Genomic DNA, 21,652 nt, shown 5'->3' with positions numbered 1-21,652 from the left:
CTCCCACCCTTGTTTGTAGAATGTTGACCACCTTCTTTCTATCCAAGATTAAGGGTCTTATTTCATCGTGATTTCACCTGTTGTGATTGGGTTCTATACACTTATGTTTGTTCTGCCCAGCAGTATAGGTTTAAAATAATAATAATAATATTAAGCCTGAGGAAAGTATTCTCTTCACTGATTGTAAATTGCTCTCTGTTTGCCTTTCAGCGATTTGTTCTGGTTACTTATTCTTTCTAACATGCTTAACTGCACAAACCACAGAATAGAGGGATAAAATGATCTTTTGGTATCTGTATTTGCTGTGTCCCAAGCTGTTACCATATGGAACCCAGAAGCCCAGAGCCTTAAGTCTCAAACAGCATTTTGTTGTTTTGCTTTCTTCCTTACCATTTTAACAATGTGTCTTTCATCACTACTGAAGTCTTTATTGAAGAAATTGTGAGTATGTGCTTGTGTGTGTCTTTGTGCACATGCCCCCATGTATTGTGTATGAGGTGAGTGAAGGGGGGCACCAAAATTGTTATAAGAAGCAACATTTTATGCTATAGGCAAAGATGGTACTTTAGGTATTGTAAATAATCAGGTATTTTTGTGAGCCCTCTGAATATTTTGCTCAGGAATTGATTACTCAAACATATGCATTACTCTTCTTCTATCTTATCAGAATAAGTGTTTATTATAACATTACTTAAAAGATTTTGGATAATAAGAATTGGCTGCAAGGTAAATGAAAGATGAGACAAATGGTCAAGTGAGGCTTTTCTCCATTCATTTCCTCATTCACTTTTCACACAATTTTTAGACCTATTTAGTGTCACAGACTCTGCTCTGGTCAAGAGAATGCAGAGGGAACAAGACATAGGACTACTCTTATTATGAAGCAAGTACAGGGAGACACATGACAGGTAGACAAATTGCTGTCTGTTGATTGTGACAATTCTATAATTCCTCTGAGCTCTGTAGATGAGGAATCTTCCATGCAATCCACTACGTAGACTGAGCTTCATTAGTTGTACACCTTTTTGGATTCCATTGAGAAAGTCTCAAACAATGCAAACCAAATTGGATATTAATGTAGATATATTCTTAGGAAGACTCATCTGCTTTTCAGGTTAACATATGACGTTTGTTTGTTTGTTTTTTTGTTTGTTTGTCTGTTTGTGACGGAGTCTTAACCTGTCACCCAGGCTGGAGTGCAATGGCTTGATCTTGTCTCACTGCAACCCCTGCCTCCCAGATTCAAGCCATTCCCCTGCCTAAGACTCCCGAGTAGCTGAGATTACGGGTGCATACCACCACAACCAGCTAAATTTTTTTTTTGTATATTTAGTAGCCAAAAGTTTCGCAATGTTGGTTAGGCTGGTCTGAAACTCCTGACATCATGATCTGCTTGCCTCAGCCTCCCAAAGGCCTATGATTACAGGCGTGACCCACTGCACCCAGCCAACATATGACATTCTTGAATCAAATATTTATGGCCATAAATTTATCTGGCCACTGATGAGGACTTTGGTATAGGTAACAGAATTTTGAGGAAATCTTGTACCTAGTACAATATTATTTAACCATAAATCTGTTGCCAAAATACTGGAAAATGTAAAATCTTGTGAAAGGAAAAAACAATTGCAAAAGCAGAGGAGGCTTTGGAGGTATATTTTACTGGTAAGGACACTGAACCTTAAGAATTTAAATGATGTTCCCAGGATTACCAGCTGGGAAATACTAGAGTTTCAAACATCAACTCATTTAACTCTTTCAACAACTTTTTGTTTTAAGTACTACTATTATTTATATGTTACAAATAAGGTGACTGACATCCAGAAAAGGTAAGTAACTTGGCCAGGGCCATGTGGCTAAAAAGTGTCAGAGCCAGGATTCAGGCCAAGAAGTTTGATTCCAGAGCCCATCCTTTTAACTTTACACCATTCTGTCTCTCCAGGAATAGCTGTACTCAGTTTCCAGACTTCGCTTCTCTCAACCCCTCCCATTTTTCTTTTCAGTATATTGTGTTGCCAAGCATACACACACACACGCACACACCTGCTAAAAAACATATATACCCTCCTATAAAACATTTTAAACATAAGCATACATATGTGTATACATTTTTGCTTCTCAGTGGGTCTGCAGAATGATGATTAATAAATGACTCAAATCAGAGAGCAAAAGAGACTGATTTTGTTTTATCACCAGCCAGAAAAAAAGAAGCTTCCTTTAGGCATTCTAAGCAAAAGTCAAGAGGAATGGTGTGCTAATTAGCTCTAGTGCTATCAGCCTGCTGTCTTTTGTTTGGGGCCAAGAACGAAAGAGGTTAGATTGTGCCTAACAACATGGTCCACTGGCCTGATTACAAGGCTCCAAGAGGGATTTTGCAACATGAGCATATGGATATTTTGCAATATTTACAGGGGGAAATATATGCCGATTAGCATACAAGCTACAAATGGCTTCATGTTGTAAGCTCCTTCAATTTATTTGTGTAGGTATTGTTGCTCATCCTCCACTTGGATATATATTTTTTAATTTGAGGAATATATTTTACTCAATTATAACCTGAGCTATGACTTTTCTAGTGAATTTAAAAGAAAATATCATTAATATAGTATAGTACAAAGAATGCTGGTCTTAGAGTCAGAAATCATGAAATTGAGTCCCATTTTTGCCCTGCACATCAGTTATCCTTCAGAGCTGGAGAAAATCAAATCATCAGCCACCCTAGTTTAATGCTCTCCAAACTCAAATTAGGTCTCAATACTTCCTGGAATTTCCACTGTTTTTCTATAGCAAGTTTACTTTTTCACTGTCTATAAGCTCATTTTCATGTCTTCCCTTTCCCTAAACTTTATATGCCCACCTGTCCCAATCTTCTTATTTCCAGTTGTATACCTCACTGAGAAAATGGGAGGAAGGTATGAAAAGAAGCCTGCTCCATCTTTGGCTGTGACATCTCCAAGCCTCATGTTAATATACCCCTTTTATTTATTTCAAACCAAAAAAATGTCCCCATTCCTATGACAGGGCAATGCCTCCACAATTGCACTGGGTCTCATTCTCTTTCACCTCCCAAGGATTTTGCTCCTTCAGTTGCACCACCTTTCCCTTGCAACATCAGTTTCTCCTGTATTGGATCATGTCTGTTAACACTCAAATATGTTAAAATAATACCATCTTCAAAGTAATATAAGAAAATACTTATTCACCCCAAATCTTTAGCTGCAGTCTAATTTATCTGCTCTCCTCACTACAAAACCTGTTATAAGAATTGTTGACTGGGGGCGATGGCTCACATGTGTAATCCCAGCAGTTTGGGAGGCCAAGGTGGGTGGATCAGGAGATCAAGACCATCCTGGCCAACATGGTGAAACCCTATGTCTTCTAAAAATACAAAAATTCAACAAAAATTAGCTAGGTGTGGAGGCTGGTACAGAAGAATTGCTTTAACCTCTCTGGCGGAGGTTGAAGTGAGCCGAGATCGAACCACTGCACTCAGGCCTGGGTGATAGAGTGAGACTCTATCTCAAAAAAAAGGAAGAAAGAAAAGAAAAGAAAAAGAAAACTGTTGTTGTTGATACTCACTGCTTCTTTTTCTCGAAATTCTGATCACTCCGTAGATCACTCCAGATTTGAATCTGTCCACTCCATTTATAATGCTTTTGTCAAGGTCATCAGTGGCTTCTATATTTGCAATTTAATGGTCACCTATCACTCTTAAAGTGTTGATCATTCTCTCTTTGTTTGAACAACTTCCCTTGTCTTTTGTAACATCATATTTAACTTTGTTTTCATCCTACCTCGCTGACTTCTCTTTATCACTGTCCTTTACTAGCTCCTACTTAATTCAACCCCTAAACGTTTGTCCTAGGCTCTCTACTTATTTATGACATTCACTAGATTCCACCTAACCTCTGCTTCCAATATTCTGTTTCCTTAACTATGTATGCACCATTTTTATTTCCTTCATACTTAGCATTTATCAAAGCTAATTAGACATAGTTTGTGAAAAAATACAGTTGTGGATTAGATTGGAAGGTGGCTTCTGATCAGATTTTATACACCTTGAAAACCCAGGTTTACAGTCTCTATCTTATAGTCATCAAGTACCAAATATAATTTTTAAAGCAGGTTGAATTTATATGAACAGGAACAGAATATGGAAGACAGTGGAGGTCAAGTCTATCAGTTAAGAGTTTGAGTGTTGTAATGTCTTAATGTAAGATGAACATGACCTGAATTAGGTATTTTCTGGGAATGCAAACATAACAAACAACAAAAGACATTCAAAAATACTTGACAAGAGTAGGCAAAAGACTGAATAAGGGTTCAAAACAGAGAATTGTACCTCCCCATGATTTTTAACCCAAATGATTTGGAGGATAAAGTGCTGCTAATATTGGTAATGAACACATTTCTCTCCAGAGACTGACTGACTCCAAATCTGAAGGCAAATTTACTTTTATGGCTATGCTTAAACTAACATAGTAATACATTGTTCTGATTTGGTCTATGAAATCAGCTCGAAAAATAAATATTCTTGTATTCAGACTTTCTGTGTGTTCTGTTTCCATCTTTCTACTGTAGCTAAAGATCACTTTGTGGCTTTTTCTTGTTTTTTTCCCAAAGACTATTGCAAAAGCAATGAAGTTATGACCTAGTTCTTTGGTAGAACAAGTATGGTCTAGAGGGAAAACTGACTTGGAGAAACAGACGTGGTTTTAGACATGTTGAATTTAAGGTGGTGTCAAGATATTCCATTGAAAATGGCATTTACGGAACTGTGACTCAAGGTCAGGGAACACTCTGAATGGCGAATACAGGCTGGAAGGTCATTCAACCATGATATACTGACCTGGAGACACATAGTTCGTGATATCCTAAATATTTAGGCTTGGGTTTACATTTCACAACTAGCAGATGACATAATAAAGCCAATCAAAGAGAGAGAGAAGATGCAAGCAGAAAGGGAAAGAAAACAAGGGAATGAATAGCCAAGGGACACATTTTGCAAGGCTCAGTCAACTTGACTATACTGAATGTTGTGGAGAGCTGTCAAAGGAAGTAAAGACAGAAAATTTTGTAATGGATAGGTTGAACTTGAAGAGTATATTTTCAGTGGAATAGTAGGGGCAGGATTCTTGTGGAAAATGAGATGAGTGAATAATGATGAAAAGGAGATAAGCAAATAAGAAAAAAGATAAATAGCTTTAGGGAGGTGTTTTCAAGAGAAAATATTTTTTAATAACTTTAATAGCTTATTGCTTTATTCAGTGGAAAATGATATGTGCCTACTGTAGGATTTAAAAATACATAAAGTACAAAGAAGGACATAAAAAAAAAACATGAAATGCAACAATACAAAAAAAAAACTACCCTTATTGTTTTGATATACATACTTGCCAGTTTCAATTAATAGAGCATACAATTGGTTGAAAAGAGTATGCTAAGTGTTTTTTGGAAAATAATTGCTAAACATACAATGTTAATATTTATTTAAAATACATTTCTTGGCCAGGCATGGTGGCTTATGCCTGTACAGGGTGGCTCATGCCTGTAATCTCAGCACTTTGGGAGGCCAAGACTGGTGGATCACCTGAGGTTGGGAGTTTGAGATCAGCCTGACCAACATGGGGAAACCCCGTCTCTACTTAAAATACAAAATTAGCTAGGCATGGTGGCACATGCTTGTAATCCTAGCTAATCAGGAGGCTGAGGCAGGGGAATCGCTTGAACCCAGGAGGCAGAGGTTGCAGTGAGCTGAGATTGTGACATTGCACTCAGGCCAGGGCAAAAAGAGCAAAACTCCATTTCACACACACACAAAGACACACACACACAAAAAAAATACATTTCTTAATGAGATGCATGGTATTGTTCCTGTCCCCTCTCATTTACTCTCATTCTCTCTTGTAGACATAAAACACTATTTCTAAATGACAGAATGAGGCAGGATTCATTATTAATTCAATTTTTCTTTCTTTCTTTCTGTGGATGGAAGTGTCAAAAAGAGACTTTGTTCCCATGAATATGTATATAGGAATGGAAGAAGGATTTTTTTAAGCAATTTCACTAATTCTTTGAATTCTTCATGAATTAAATACCAAAAACTATATACACGACAACTGCAAGTCGTTCAATTTTGTTGAAAAGAAAGCATTGAAAATTGCTTGACTTACAAGAGGAGTTACTATCTAGCCTTTAGAATTGTTCACCTTTTGTAGCCAATGACTTATATTTCTAATGCTATCAGGTAAACTGAGGCACATTTTAAAGAGTTTGAGGAAGAAATATTTCGTGAATTATGCAGCTCCAAACTAGAAGCCATTCAGGAGCTCCATCAAGGGAAGACAATGGGGAGAATTTTACAAAACACACACAAAAATAAAGCAGATGGTATTTGACTGGTTAAAATTGTACAGTTGCCTCATTTGATCTATCCCATTGGAAAGTCCTAATAAGTTTGTTAACTGCTTCTGATTGGTTGAGTTTACATTCAGTTTTTTTTTAATGATATAAACATTTATAAGAAATAGCTCAAGTTAACTTTTGCTTGTGTTTGCAAATCAAGCAAGGTTGAAGTGACTTCTGAGGCCTAACTGTTGTTTTTCTTCTAAGAGATTCTTCAGGTCTGGTCTCCATTTTAGTTTGTGTCAGACATAATCAATCTCTTGTCCTCGATGTGTTTCCTTTTTGTTTGTTTTTATTTTTACCTTTTTATTTTGAGATAAAACTCAGATATGGAAAGCACACAAGTGTATAGTTTTATTTCCGGCATGCAGATATAAAGCAACAGAGTATGGCCAACCAAACTAGTATTCCAATGCAGATGCCTTGTTCAAATCACCATTCCCTTCAGGCCTTTTAACAGCATTGAGATATTTGTGTTATTAAGAAGCCACTCAGTGGCCAATGAAGAAAGGAAGACCAAAGACAGACTAAGAAGAAGTACATGATGAATCAAGGTCTTAAAGAAGGCATGAGGGGAAAGAACCAGATAAATTTTACATCACTGACCAGGTTTAGTATTGGAAAAATGAAATTTATCTTACTGCAAGTCAGAGAAAAGAGAAGAGAGGACAAACTCATTCAACCTGTAGTTTTTATTTTATTATTATTATACTTTAAGTTTTAGGGTACATGTGCACAATGTGCAGGTTTGTTACATATGTATGTATGTGCCATGTTGGTGTGCTGCACCCATTAACTGGTCATTTAGCATTAGGTATATCTCCTAATGCTATCCCTCCCCCCTCCCCCCACCCCACAACAGGCCCCAGTGTGTGATGTTCCCTTTTCTGTGTCCATCTTTTCCCATTGTTCAATTCCCACCTAGGAGTGAGAACATGTGGTGTTTGGTTTTTTGTCCTTGCGATAGTTTGCTGAGAATGGTGGTTTCCAGCTTCATCCATGTCCCTACAAAGGACATGAACTCATCATTTTTTACGGCTGCATAGTATTCCATGGTGTATATGTGCCACATTTTCTTAATCCAGTCTATCGTTGTTGGACATTTGGGTTGGTTCCAAGTCTTTGCTGTTGTGAATAGTGCCAAAATAAACATACATGTGCATGTGTCTTTATAGCAGCATGACTTGTAGTCCTTTGGGTATATACCCAGTAATGGGATGGCTGGGTCAAATGGTATTTCTAGTTCTAGATACCTGAGGAAATGCCACCCTGACTTCCACAATGGTTGAACCAGTTTACAGTCCCACCAACACTGTAAAAGTGTTCCTATTTCTCCACATCCTCTCCAGCATCTGTTGTTTCCTGACTTTTAATGATCGCCATTCTAACTGGTGTGAGATGGTATCTCATTGTGGTGTTGATTTGCATTTCTCTGATGGCCAGTGATGATGAGCATTTTTTCATGTGTTTTTTTGCTGCGTAAATGTCTTCTTTTGAGAAGTGTCTGTTCATGTCCTTCACCCACTTTTTGATGGGGTTGTTTGTTTTTTTCTTGTAAATTTGTTTTGAGTTCATTGTAGATTCTGGATATTAGCCCTTTGTCAGATGAGTAGGTTGCGAAAATTTTCTCTCATTTTGTAGGTTGCCTGTTCACTGTCATTTAAGGAAGATTTATTAAGGCCCTCTTAATTGGCAGTACTGTAGAAAGCACTGGAGAGAGATTTTAAAGAGGAAAATAAACTGTATTTGGGCCGTCCAGCTAGATGGACTTAACTGCTTTGAAAAAGGCGGAGATGAGGTTGTGGTTCTCAATAAAAGCTGTTTAGGAGATTGTGGATTTGGACATGTGAAGAGTGGGAACAAAATCTCAAAAATATACAGTAAAGAAAGCCCTACAGAAGAAACACATTTTCTTTGCAGGACTCAGGAAAGAGCCAAGTCTACCATTTTGTTTTAAAAGCTAAGCTTGGAATGCTTATATCAGACATCACAGTGAATCTAATTGATTCTATTTTTATAATTGGACCAGCCGTTGGAGTGATGCCAAAAGACACGTACCAGATTAAAGTACAAACACTAATAAAACATCTCAGGAGGAGAATGCTGCAAACTCAATTGCTTATTTAAAAAAAAGGATTAGCTTTAAAATGTTAGCATGTCAGAAAACAATTTCCTTCTACAAACATCAGTTTTGAAGTCAGCTAATCAGAAATCTATAGAATTAGGACAGGCAGTGAATTCAATAAAGTGGGCCTTGGAGTAAAATAAACTTTGTGGCAGACCCATGCTGTTGGAATTAGAAAGCCTTCATCAATCATATGCCTGCAGATCAGAGGTCTCCATGAGCCAGTGATATTTCTCGTGTTTAGAGTGCACCTGTTACGACATAAGTCATCTTTTTAAATATCTTATAAGATACAATATTTAACTGTCTCTTTAAGAGTGCTGAGAAAATACTATGATGTTTGAACAGCTTAAAAATACAAATATCCAAATGAGCAAGACAGCCTTTTCTTTCAATTCTTTCCTTCTGTTCTAATAAATTAATCTGCATTTATGATTTTAGATTTGTGCAGAGTGGAGTGTGATTACTGAGGTCTTAATCAACATTCAGGCTGACAGAGAACAGTTGAAGCAGCTATTATCTGTTGTGCAGAGAGATATGTTTATTGTAAATGCTGTGGGCTCTCTGAAAAGTTGGGAGGATAGGCCTTTGAAACTGGTGAGGGTGGTAATCCCAGGACTTTGGGAGACCAAGGAGTAATTTGGGAGGCCAAGGGCCACTTTGGGTGGCCAAGGCAGGCCAACCACCTGACATCAGGAATTTGAGACCATCCTGACCAACATGGAGAAATCCCATCTCTAATAAAATACAAAATGATCCAGTCATGGTGGTGCCTGCCTGTAATTCCACCTACTCGGGAGGCTGAGGCAGGAGAGTCGCTTGAACCCAGGAGGCGGAGGTTGCAATGAGAGGAGATCGTGCCATTGCACTCCATCCTGGGCAACAGGAGCGAAACTCCATGTCAAATTAAAAAAAAAAAAATTTCAACGCCACCACTGTAAAGCACAAAGCAATGGATTTTGTAGGTGTGATTTGAAAATTCTAAAAGAAACTGATTTCTGACATAAGTTTTTATTTCCAAATAGACTAAGATTAAATGTGCAACGAGAACACATACATTTCTCAGACATAATGACAACTCTAAAATATTGTCTCCCTGTGAACATTTTCTCAAGAAACTAGTAGAGATTTTGTTCCTACCGAAAGAAAGAAGTAAACAAAGAAACATAAACATGTGAAATGCAGACAGTATGACACACAAGAAAAGAACAAGATAAATTCTTAGAAGGGTAGTGAATGGAAGTCCCAGGATGAGACAACTGAATCAGGTCCAGAGGGCAACCAGTCAAGACTGTTGCAGGGAAGCAGCCTACAAGAGAGTGTTCTTCAAGCTGGGAGCATTTATAGAACAATTGATGTGAAGAAAAGTCTTGATATGGGATTTAAAAAATCAGAAAAGACTTTTCAACTGAGTTAACACGAGCTAAAATAAAATTAAGTGGAAGTTAAGCAACGAAATTATAACCACTATTTCTCAGCAATCCATGGATTAACACAATAGGAATTTAAATGTACTTAGAACTTCATGATACTGCAAATATTACAGATTAAATTTGTGAGTAGCAGGAAAAATGACATTACAATAGGTGTTTATAGACAAATGTTTCTACGACAACTTGAAAATTAATGTACTTAGATATTTAATATAGAATTTAAATAAGATAGTAAATTAAAGATATTTCAATAAATATCTTTATTTAATAAAATATTTGTATTAAATATTTAAATAAAGAATTAGAAAAGAAACAACACAATCGAATCTCAGACACTACAGTGAGGGGATAATAATGTAGAGAAAATGAGTGAAACACACAAAGCTAACCTTTGGTTGTGGGAGAAATATAATAAATGGTGGAAACCTCAGGCAAGTTTAGAAAAAAAGGGAGAAAGGACAAATAAAACTGAGAATGTAAAAGATACATAAACATAGATTCAGTATAGATTAAGAAGCTAATAAGGAATTATGATTAACACTTTATCCTACAAATATGAAAACAGATCAAATAGATTTTTATAATCTGCCTATATAAATAGACATATATATATAGCTTAGAATGTCACTATTTATGTATATACTAAGCTGTATCTATAGATTAGTAAAACTCATACAAGAAGACATATTTAATCTGAATAGTCTCATAGATGTTCAAGGAAATAAAGCATTGTTCCCAGAGATAAAACACTAGGCTCAGAGTTTTCCCCAGGCAGAGCATTTCAATATATATGAAGAATTCTATCAAGTAAAAAAGGGATAATCCTAAACTTATTCTGTGAGGAAAGGAGAAGTTTGATGTCAACAATATATAAACTGAGTGTATAAAAACATATGAAAACTATAGTCCATTCTCATTCGTGAAACAAATGATAAAATCCCAAATGTGAAAAGGTTTATGTGGATTCTTTGAGGGTTAGAATGAAATTTGCTTCTGCCAGATCCTGCGACTCTGCGAAAACCCACACATAGATTTATGTTTTGAGATCTTCTCTAATACCCATGCAATATGGAACTGGCTTGACAGTCTGTGTGATAGCCAACCTGTGACAATGACTTCTCAGGGTCACAAATTTTTTCTGTTAGCCTCCTTGTTCTGATCAGTTCCAAGATGACTTTGACAAAATTCCTTGAGCTTGGAAATAGGAATGGGTTTAGTTCAGTCTCACCCTTACTGTGAAGACACAGTCCTATGGAATCCAGATCAATTGGGATAGAGTCGGCTATGAAACTCTTTTCATAAGTAGTCCCTAGGCCTTGACTACAGTCTTTCTTGAGACATGAGGCTAATAGTTCCTTCTTGGGCCAACACTTTTTGCGATAATTAGTGTTTCTTCAATTTGGAATTTTTAATTGTTTGGGAAGTGACATGGATTGGTGTGCCTCCATTCAACCCTCAACTTCAACTGTTTCTCCCAGAATTCATCCCACGTGTTGCCGGTGGGACCCGGGGGGGGTGGTAATTGAATCATGGGGGCTGGTCTTTCTCATGCTGCTCTTGTGATAGTGAAAAAGTCTCAGGAGATCTGATGGATTAATCAGGGGTTTCCACTTTTGGTTCTTCCTTATTCTCTCTTAGCATTGCCATGTAAGAAGTGTCTTTATTCCTACACCATAATTCTGCGGCCTCCCCAGCCAGGTGGAACTGTAAGTCCAATTAAAGCTCCTTTTCCTCCCAGTTTGAGGTATGTCTTTATCAGCACCGTGAAAATGAACTAATACAGGACAGGACAGTGGGCCCAAATAACCTTGGCGTCCAGGATAGAATTACAAGTTGGAGAAATTTGGGATCTTTTCTGCGGCAAATTTTGCAGTGGGTGTTATTTTTCTAATTTTTTTTTCCTCTCTTCACCTTTGTTTCTCACAAGGTACTCTCACTGTGTAGCCCAGGCTGGAGAGCAGTGGCACCATCTGGGCTCACGACAACCTCTGCCTCCCACGTTCCGCCTCTGGAGTTACCCTGAGTGCACACAGCAATCTGTTGCCCCATTCCCACTATAGGGATACTGTACTGGACCACAGTGCATTTGACCGGCACACAGTAAGGTAGAGGGCAGCTTGAGGGGGCCAAAGGTTTCCCACTGTTTTCAGAATAATTTGCTGAGAAAACCTGTTCCTCCTGTTTGTAGGTCATGGGGACAGTAGTCAGAGAAAGACAGGACTCCCGCTCCAGAGCTTCAGCTGTCCCCATAGGAGCAGGGGCAAAACCGGCGTATAGATTTTCAAAGCTCCACTGCTGATACCGAGCAGGAGGTGTGGAATGCGTATTGAAGGCAGCACAAGAGATTCATGAACTTTGACTGTCGAACCCTCTTCCCTGAAACAACACAGCTCTTCTCACAGAAGCCGTGCTGACCACAGTCCATAAGGGACAGGAATGTTAGCACTCTACTAGTGTGTGGCCAACATGGATGCTTACGTTGGAACTGTTTTATCTGGCAACAGGGAAGAAAGTTCTGCCCCCGACACCGAAATCCTACTCCCCCATCCGTGACAGAGGCGACCCCTCGTCTTGTGCACAGATACACACACCAGTGGGTCTTCCTGGGAAGCAGGCACCCACTCGTGAATGAAAACAGTATGTTTTGTCCTCCTGTGTGAGGCTTGAAACATATACTCTAAAACTATATTACTTTACATTATTAACCTTAGGCAAAGTGTGCTGCAAAGGCCACAGAAAATTAAGGGGCCGTGGGCTACAGAAACAATCTGCAGTGCCAAACACTGGGGAGAATAGAGCCTCACTAGAGTTTGCAAGAGCACAAAATGCACTCGTAATGTTGTTAGCGACATACACTATTGGATCCTCACCTAACACACAATCTGGGAGGAAAGCTTAACCCAAATAAAGATGTAAACATCAACAAGAATGTCAATATCCTCGGTCATCAAGTGACAAGACAGTCCATGCGTGGATTCTCCAGCAATCTTATATTCCGCAAATCCAACCCCTTTCCCCTCACTTCTGCAAGATTCTCTTTTCCCTTAGTCATCTATGCCAAAAAGCATATCCTGAATGCCTTCCCACATACCTCCGTCACCTTTCCCACAGTCCATCCATACACCTTACATGCCCATTTCTTTTCACCATGAGGCGTGAGAAGTCCTGAGAGGCTCATTGTCCCAGAAAAGGATTATGCGTTCACCTTTAAAAGAACATGTCGGTTCAACACGAAAGTGAACTTTAAGATTTCCATCATCCTCTGCTTATCTATTCTGTATGATGATACCCAAAATGAAGGATTTTGGAGATCCCAGCAAACCGGGCCCTGGAAACCTTAGTGCCCATTAACCCCTTTCCTTGAATTACCTCTGCTTCTACAGGACGAAGCAAGCCTCCAACCAAGCTGTCTTTTGCTTTTACCTCCCGAACTATGTCCTGTAGAAAGAATCCCAACACATTCCACACCCATTCACTCTACAAATTTAGAGGCCAAGCTCCAACACACACTGGTCATTTCCATGAAGAAAATAAAGCATACTGATTGATCAATTCCTTATGACACCTGAATCCAGGGGAAAAACACACACACACACACAAACACACACACACACACACACACACACAAACACAGAGTCACACATCCTTGAGAATGTTTATTTTTCACTCCATACAATCCAAGTTTACCCCCCTGCCTGTCTGATTTTTTGTGACTGGATCTGTTTTTCCTTTAGTTCCCGTGCATAAGACCGTGATTACTGACATCCTGCATACAGTAGTAAGTTTTCAGGAGTTCTGCTGTTTTAGGTAAAGTCCGATGCTCCATCATATTCAACTCAGCATCTGGGAGTCCCCTAGAGAAACACAAATGCATGTCAAAATGCACTTCTCTGAGCCATACTTTGAAATGTTTCAATTGTAGGGCCCGCTGAGAAAAGGATATCCCTTCCCTATTTGTGATCGCTTAAACTTCCTCCTACCATGTGTTACCAATTGTTCTCTGCAATACCTTTCCCTTTCCCAGTATTCTCTGTGAGGGGAGTCGGCTAACAAGATGCATTGTACACTAAAAGCACACAGAAATCTCATGGGGCAATAGCTTAAGGAATTCCATCAATCTAAAGAGTCCTTTGTGGTCTGGGGCAAGGATGACCACGAGGCACATTGAGGGAGCCCAATCTTATGGGGTTTGTTGGATGAGTGCTGGTGGGGTTGATAGCCATGGAATCAAGGGCCACATATTGAAGTGAATGATTTTCAGCTTTACTTCTCAGTGATTCTGGAAATGGACTACGCTCCCCTGGGCTTAAGACTCCACAGCTATAACCTGCTTTGCAGTGCAGTCTCTAAATGTGCCTTTTGCAGCCCAATGCCGTGAATGTCCTGGATTCTGTCGCTCTCTGTCTTCCTCTCAAGGAATTTCTACATGTAGGAAAGGAGCCTCAACGTCTACATTTCTGAAATGAGCGCCCAGGCTCCCTGAATAGGCAGGTGTGTCCACCCCTTCTCCTGGGCATCAAACAGCTCCAGTTCCAACTGAACGGCTCACCTGAAATCTCTGTTCCCTCTTCAGGTGGCTTCATCCTCTGGTAGTATCGCAGGGGATTGCGCCACACGTCCTTACATAGGATCTGTCAGGGGAATCAATCGGGAAAGGCCTCATCAGGGCTCAGACTGGTGACCCAAGCAGCTGGGAACACACCAGGGTCATTCCTGATGTTTCCCAGTGAGGACCCACCTCAGCAATCCTATTAGACCCTGCGAAGTTGTGGTCAGAAAACCAGTTGAAGAAGTTAAGGCTGCTGTCGTGGTGTCTGCGGCGATAGGCCTCAACTTCATAATCCGGATACCACTGAACTGGAGTGGAATGAGAAGCCCTGTATTCTACAGAGACAGGAGGTTTTGTGGGAAGGGGGCTGGATCACCGTGGCAATGATCCACCCACATCTTCCTTACACTACCCATCCTGGGAGCCACCTGGCACCTGTGATGTTCACGAGATATTCCTTGGTAATCACTTTATTCTGGAAATAGGGGTTACTCTGAAAGAACAACATGATCTTGCAGAGATGAACGGGATGCTTCACTTCTTCCACCTGTCAGGACAAGGTGCAGAAAGCTTAAATACCTTTTTGGGTGAGGTGCCCACTGTTGCTTACAGGAATGAATTATTTCCCTTACCCTCCCCCGCTAAACCCTCTAACCTCAGTCTTCCTGGCCTCACCTCCAAGTTGATCATGTAGCTCAGCATGTCTTCATCTTGCTCAGTGATCAGGGCTGACATCTGGGGGTGGTTTGCAATCTGATTTAGGTCAAAGAGCCTTTACATGCCATGGAAGGAAAAGCTACGAGCAACAGGGAAGAAGGCCTAAGAGCACCCAGAGGCTGGGGTACGGGATTTCTCAGATCTGCATCCACGTATGACCTCCTTTCGCCTCCCCCTCCCCCTAAACTAAGGCCTCTTGGGTTCGCAGAGCAGGTATAATTCTGAGGCTGACTGCACTGACGTGGGGAGGCGTGATGTGCAGAGTTGCTGGTGTCTGAGGAGTGGCAGAATCTGCTTATAGCCGAAGACGCCCAGTCCTAGAGCAGACTAGCAAGGGGGAGCAATCACACTCCCTTCAAAGTAGCTTGATTCACACAAAAACCTATTCTGGTCTGAACTCGCTTCTGCTCTTCAAAAAGATGCCCCAAACGTCTGCTGCTCGGCATCACCAAGGGTTTCTCTGCCGCATGCAGGAAAAGAGTACCCAAGCCTGCTCCGGCTTTCCACAGCCACATTTGTTCGGGGCAACTCACCTCTGTTTCCCAAATAGTCACATCGACGCCGAGCTGCCCATAAGTTACTGACACCTCCCCGAGAGCACCTCTCCACCGGAAAGGCAGAAGAAACACTGAGAAGGATACAACATTGGCCCAGAAGCCAGGGACGCTCTGGATGATAGCGCCTCTGCGGTCGAGGTGGGGCTTGCGCCTCCGCTGCATCTTTTCCCTCTGCCGAGAAAAGGCCTTCCCGGCTTGGGCATTAACCGGCTCCAGCTCCACCTGAACGGCCAGCAGCTCCTCCAGTGCAGACGCTGGGGTCATGGGCCCAGCGCCAGGCTGTGCCCGCTGGGCCTCCTCCTGCCGCTCCACGAGGCCCTCCTCCTGGGCCACCACCTCCACCTCCGCCATGATGTCGTCCAACACCAGCACCGCCTCCTCCCCCAAAGCCGCCTGCTCACTCTCCACCCCGGCCGCCCCCTCCTGTAGAGCCTCCATCCTGAAGACGGTGCCCTCCTCCGCACTCCCACTGACCGAGGCCTGTGCTGCCGGACCCAAGCCACAGGAACCCTGCCACGGGCTTTATTGCACCCGTGGGTCAGCGGGCCCTCAGGACGCATGCGCGGGGCTTCCAGGCGCCCCCTAAGGGACTGCGCGCGAAGGGCGCAGGGAGCCGCCCCGATGTGACCGCCTTCCTGCCATCGTGGCCAATCAATGGGAGGGCGGTGGGTGTCTCCCTGGGCGGCACAGCCACTGGCGGGACTGCATCTCCAGCCCCGCTCCGCCCATACCCTTCCCCCCCGCCGCCTCGCCTCCCCAAGCCTCCTCCGGGAAGCCCGTGGAGCTTGTGCCGGGTAGGTAGCTCGGCGTCCGGGCACAGGCGTGCTGCGTGGCCTTTGGAAGTGTGGGCATGGCAGCCCTGTGCCCTGACATCCAGAGTGTGGCAAGCCATGAACACGTCGATGTGTCGTGAACACATGCAACATCTGTCTTCGTTAGGCAGGCCAGGTAGATGCTAAGGAAGTAATACTGCAGATCCAGAGAACTCTCTCTGGTTGCTGGGGCGAGGGTGGCAGGGGTGGTCTGGGGAAAGCGAGTAGGGGCGGGGACGTTGGAGGAAAGTCGCCTGCTTGTGCTGAGGTGGAAATGATCTGCTCTAGCGGCCAGAACCTCAGCTCGCACTCTCGCAGGGCGAGGCCAATACAGGCTCCGAGTACCATGCTTCCTCCCTGAGTATGCCGTACTCCAACGAGCATTCCAAAGGGCCTCTTGTCCTATGCCCTGGGCACACTTGAGGCCAGCCGCCAGGGTTGGCCATTGAGGGCCTGCACGCACGCTGTTGTGCACTGCCTTGCACACCCAGCGGCTGCGGTGACTGCTGGTGGGGCTCTGCAGGCCCAGGGCCTGGGCCTCTGGCTCCTGAGTTCCTGTTCGCAGTTGAGCCTGCTGGGGACCCGAGACCTATGGCCAGTGCGGGATCTGCGGGCCCAGAGGGGCTCCTCAGGAAACCTGGTTCCGCGTAGGTGAGGGACTAGGTTCCAGCAGGGCGACGTCCGTGGGGCTTTCAGGGAGTGGGTCTGTTGGGGAGCCGGCCCCCAGAGCCTAGCGGTGCGGGGCATGGGCTGGGCCGCGCAGGCCGGTGTCTGTGGGAGCAGCGCAGAGGGCACTGTGTTCAGGCTGGAGGCTCTGCTGGAGAGGACGGCCGGGGTACAGAGCAGGGAGGCGGCCTTGGAAGAGGAGGCGGTGCTGACGGTGGAAGACATAATGGCTGAGTTGGAGGTGGTGGTTGCGTAGGAGACCAACGCAGGGTGGCAGAAGGAGGGCCAGCGGGCACAGCCTAGCCCTGGACCCAGCACACCCGGGCCGTCAATGGACTCGCTGGAGGTCCTTCACTCGCAGCTGGGCTCCGTGAATGCCCCAGGCCACAGGGCATCTCCGCCTTCTGGGCCAGAGCCATATCCTTGGAGCTGCCAATTCAGGATGGCTGGCAGCAGAGGATAGTCATCCGGCTTCAGCAGGGCAGAAGGGCTGGGTAGGGGGAGGAGCCAAGTGGGAGGCGCATATGGTCAGGCAGGAGGCAGGCGATGGGGGACAGGGTGGGAGCCCAGGCCACATTCCTGCATCTGTGAGAGCAGCTTGCTTGTAGCAGTCCTGGGACCACGTGGTAGGGAAGGGGAGCCAAGCGCAGCACTCACAAGGGAGAATCGTGGCGCCAAGATCCCTTCCTGCACAGCACATAGTCGAAGGACGCGTTTCCCTGGGAACGTCCCTGGAGGACGGAGAAGCTGTATGCCATTGACAGCCATTAAACCACCCCTGCTGTCGATGCCTGTTTCCGACAGGCTCAGCCCAGAAACGCAAGGAACTGAAGACGGGTTCGTGGTGCATGTGGCTGCCCACCACCTCAAGGCAGGCACCAGCTCCCCAGATACACTTTCTTTCTATCACATGCGGTCTGGTTTTTGTAAACTCCCCAGGTGAATCTAAGTTGGATCTGTGATGGAGAAGCACGTCTGCTCATTGACGATTGCCATTCTGCTGTAAGTTATTCAGGAATAAAACAATTGATGTAGTGGTTGAGGGGCTTTTTGTTTCATTCTAACGTAATTTTTCCTTCGTGAAGCTATAAGCTTGAGGTTTGAGCACTCCACAATCAACACCTGCAGGGAATGCCAGTGAAAGCCTACAGTCAGAATGTGACATAGTATTCCATGGGTACTAGCTGTTCCAGTTACATTTGCTAACATGTAGAAAAGAGTTGACATGATGTGCATTATTTTAATCAATCCTGGTGTTGTCTCTGAGTAAACAAAGTACATGACTGACATTGGAGATTCTTCACACTTTATCCCTGGATATATACTTATCTTCTATTTTCATTTTTGTTTTGCTCGTTTTTGAAGTGGAGTTTCGCTCTTGTTGCCCAGGCTGGAATGCCATGGTGCGATCTCGGCTCACCGCAAACTCCACCTCCCGGGTCCAAGCGGTTCTCCTGCTGCCTCAGCCTTCCAAGTAGCTGGGATTACAGGCCCCCGCCATGGTGCCTAACTTATTTGGTAATTTTTTTTCTTTTTTTTAATAGAGATGGTGTTCTCTCTGTTGCTCAGTCTGGTCTCGAATTCCCAACTCCTAGTGATCTGCCCACTTTGGCCTCCAAAAGTGCTGGGATTATAGGCGTGAGCTACTGAGCCCAGCCTGTTTTTTCTTTCTTATTATTTATTTATTTATTTATTTATTTATTTATTTATTTTTTCTTTATTTATTTTTGTGATGGAGTTTCAATCTCTCTTCCAGGTTGGAGTTGCATGGTGGGATCTCAGCTCACTGCAACCTCTTCTCTTCAAGTTGAACTGATTCTCCAGCCTCAGCCTCCTGAGTAGCTACGACTACAGGCACCCCCACAGCACACCTGGGTAATGTTTGTATTTTCGGTAGAGACGGGGTTTTGCCATTTTAGCAAGGCTGGTCTGGAAATTCTGACTTCAGGTGATCTGCCCGCCTGTGCCTCCCAAAGTGTAGGATTACAGGCGTGAGCCACCGCGCCACGACTGGTTCATCTCCCAGCTATGCTCCGGTCACCCTGAATTATGTTATATTCACCTTGATTCCAATAATATACAAGGTTTTGTGTCTCCAGGCTCTTGGACAGGCCCCGTTTTCTCTGTTTGGACTCCCCTTCTCCTCTTCTCTGCTTAAAATATTACTACTCATTCTCCTCTATCAAGAGCTCTTGATGACGCACATTCTGAGTTAGTAAGCAAAATATATATGTACGTTATATAAATTTTTCTTGAAAAAATCATCATAAATTTCATCACCTTTATAAAGTGTCTGTGACCCCATAAGTAATAAGATTTGTCTGCTTCTCTTTATAATCAAATGTGAAACAGTTAAAAGCGTACACTGAGACCTCATTTCCAACTGCCCCATACAAGTTATCTGTCACACATATTCTGTCCGTTTTCTCAGTTTTTATAGCACTTTAGCGATCTTTTGTTTTGTTTGTTTTTTGAAACAGAGGCTCGCTGTGTTGCCTAGGCTGGAGTGCAGTGGCCTGATCTGGCTTCACTGCGACCCCAGCCTCACAGGTTCAAGCAAATGTCCTGCCTCAGCCTCCCAAGTAGTTGGAACTACAGGTGTCTGCCACCATGGCCGGCTTATGTTTTGTGGAGACAGGGTTTTACCTTGTCAGTCAGGGTGGCCTCAATCTCCTGAGCCTCCCACCTTGCCTTCCCAAAGTGCTGGCGAGCCACCGTGCACGAACTGCGTTATCTGTCTTTTTACATCATTTCTACTGGTCTCCCTTTAGACTGAGCTATCACTGAAGGCAGAAACAATGTCTTATTCACCTCTGATCACAGAACATAACACAAATGGATTCATTTCAGCTGGGGGAATGTTGAAGCTTAAATCAACTTGTCTGGAATTTAAAGGTTTTCATATGCGAAAATTCCGGAGAATACAGTGCTTGCATCTTCTGACTATTACCCATACATTTCAATTTTTGGCAGTCATTGCCCTTCTTCAGGTTATAATGTGAATACCAAGAAATACATCATTTCTCCATAATAAAACGTGACAAGCTTGATCTATGACAGTTTGAGACAAACAGAATCAGTGTGGTGCTCTCTACTTCTCCAAGATAAAGTCCACCAGTTATTTTAATTATATGAATTCTAGAAATAAAATAAATAAGTAAAACAAAGGGGAATAAATTGTTGGCAAAATAATTAAAAAGTCTCAGTACTTAAAGATGCTTATTTATAGATTAATAGATGCTTATTTATAGATTAAAAGGTTTAAAAGGTGCAAACCTAGCAAAATAGCATGAAAATAGATGACAATAGACTCATGTCAAGACATATCAATGTAAAATTTGAGAAGAGTGAGAACAAAGAGAAAATTGTGTAAGTCTCCAGAGAGGTAAAAACAGGTCAGGTACAAAGGATAAAGAATCAGATGATTTGAAATTATAAACACTGGCCAGGCATGGTGGCTCATGCCTGTAATCCCAGCACTTTGGGAGGCCAAGGCGTAATTTGGGAGGCCAAGGGGCACTCTGGGAGGCCAGGGCAAGCCGACCACCTGACGTCAGGAATTTGAGACCATCCTGACCATCATGGAGAAATCCCATCTCCAATAAAATACAAAATGATCCAGTCATGGTGGTGCCTGCCTGTAATTCCACCTATTCGGGACGCTGAGGCAGGAGAGTCGCTTGAACCCAGGAGGCGGAGGTTGCAATGAGAGGAGATCGTGCCATTGCACTCCATCCTGGGCAACAGGAGTGAAACTCCATGTCAAATTAAAAAAAAATAAAAAAATTTCAACGCCACCACTATAAAGCGGAAGGCAATGGATTTTGGAGGTGTGATTTGAAAATTCTAAAAGAAACTGATTTCTGACGTAAGTTTTATTTCCAAATAGACTAAAGTTAAATGTGCAAGGAGAACACACACATCGTTCAGACATAAGGACAACTCTAAAATATTGTCTCCCTGTGAACATTTTCTCAAGAAACTAGTAGAGATTTTGTTCCTACCGAAAGAAAGAAGTAAACAAAGAAACATAAACATGTGAAATGCAGACAGTATGACACACAAGAAAAGAACAAGATAAATTCTTAGAAGGGTAGTGAATGGAAGTCCCAGGATGAGACAACTGAATCAGGTCCAGAGGGCAACCAGTCAAGACTGTTGCAGGGAAGCAGCCTACAAGAGAGTGTTCTTCAAGCTGGGAGCATTTATAGAACAATTGATGTGAAGAAAAGTCTTGATATGGGATTTAAAAAATCAGAAAAGACTTTTCAACTGAGTTAACACGAGCTAAAATAAAATTAAGTGGAAGTTAAGCAACGAAATTATAACCACTATTTCTCAGCAATCCATGGATTAACACAATAGGAATTTAAATGTACTTAGAACTT

General features: G+C 42.7%; 1 pseudogene; it reads right to left on the bottom strand.

Moving 5' to 3' along the window:
• Positions 1-13,784: 13,784 nt before the first annotated feature.
• LOC129476756 (testis-specific Y-encoded protein 3-like) lies at positions 13,785-16,346 on the bottom strand (annotated as a pseudogene).
• Between the last annotated feature and the right edge of the window lie 5,306 nt (positions 16,347-21,652).

The sequence above is a fragment of the Symphalangus syndactylus genome, chromosome Y, assembly GCF_028878055.3.
Source record: "Symphalangus syndactylus isolate Jambi chromosome Y, NHGRI_mSymSyn1-v2.1_pri, whole genome shotgun sequence".
Classification (NCBI taxonomy): domain Eukaryota; kingdom Metazoa; phylum Chordata; class Mammalia; order Primates; family Hylobatidae; genus Symphalangus; species Symphalangus syndactylus.
The sequence above is the reverse complement of the archived record's forward strand: the minus strand, read 5'-3'. Positions and strand labels throughout refer to the sequence as shown.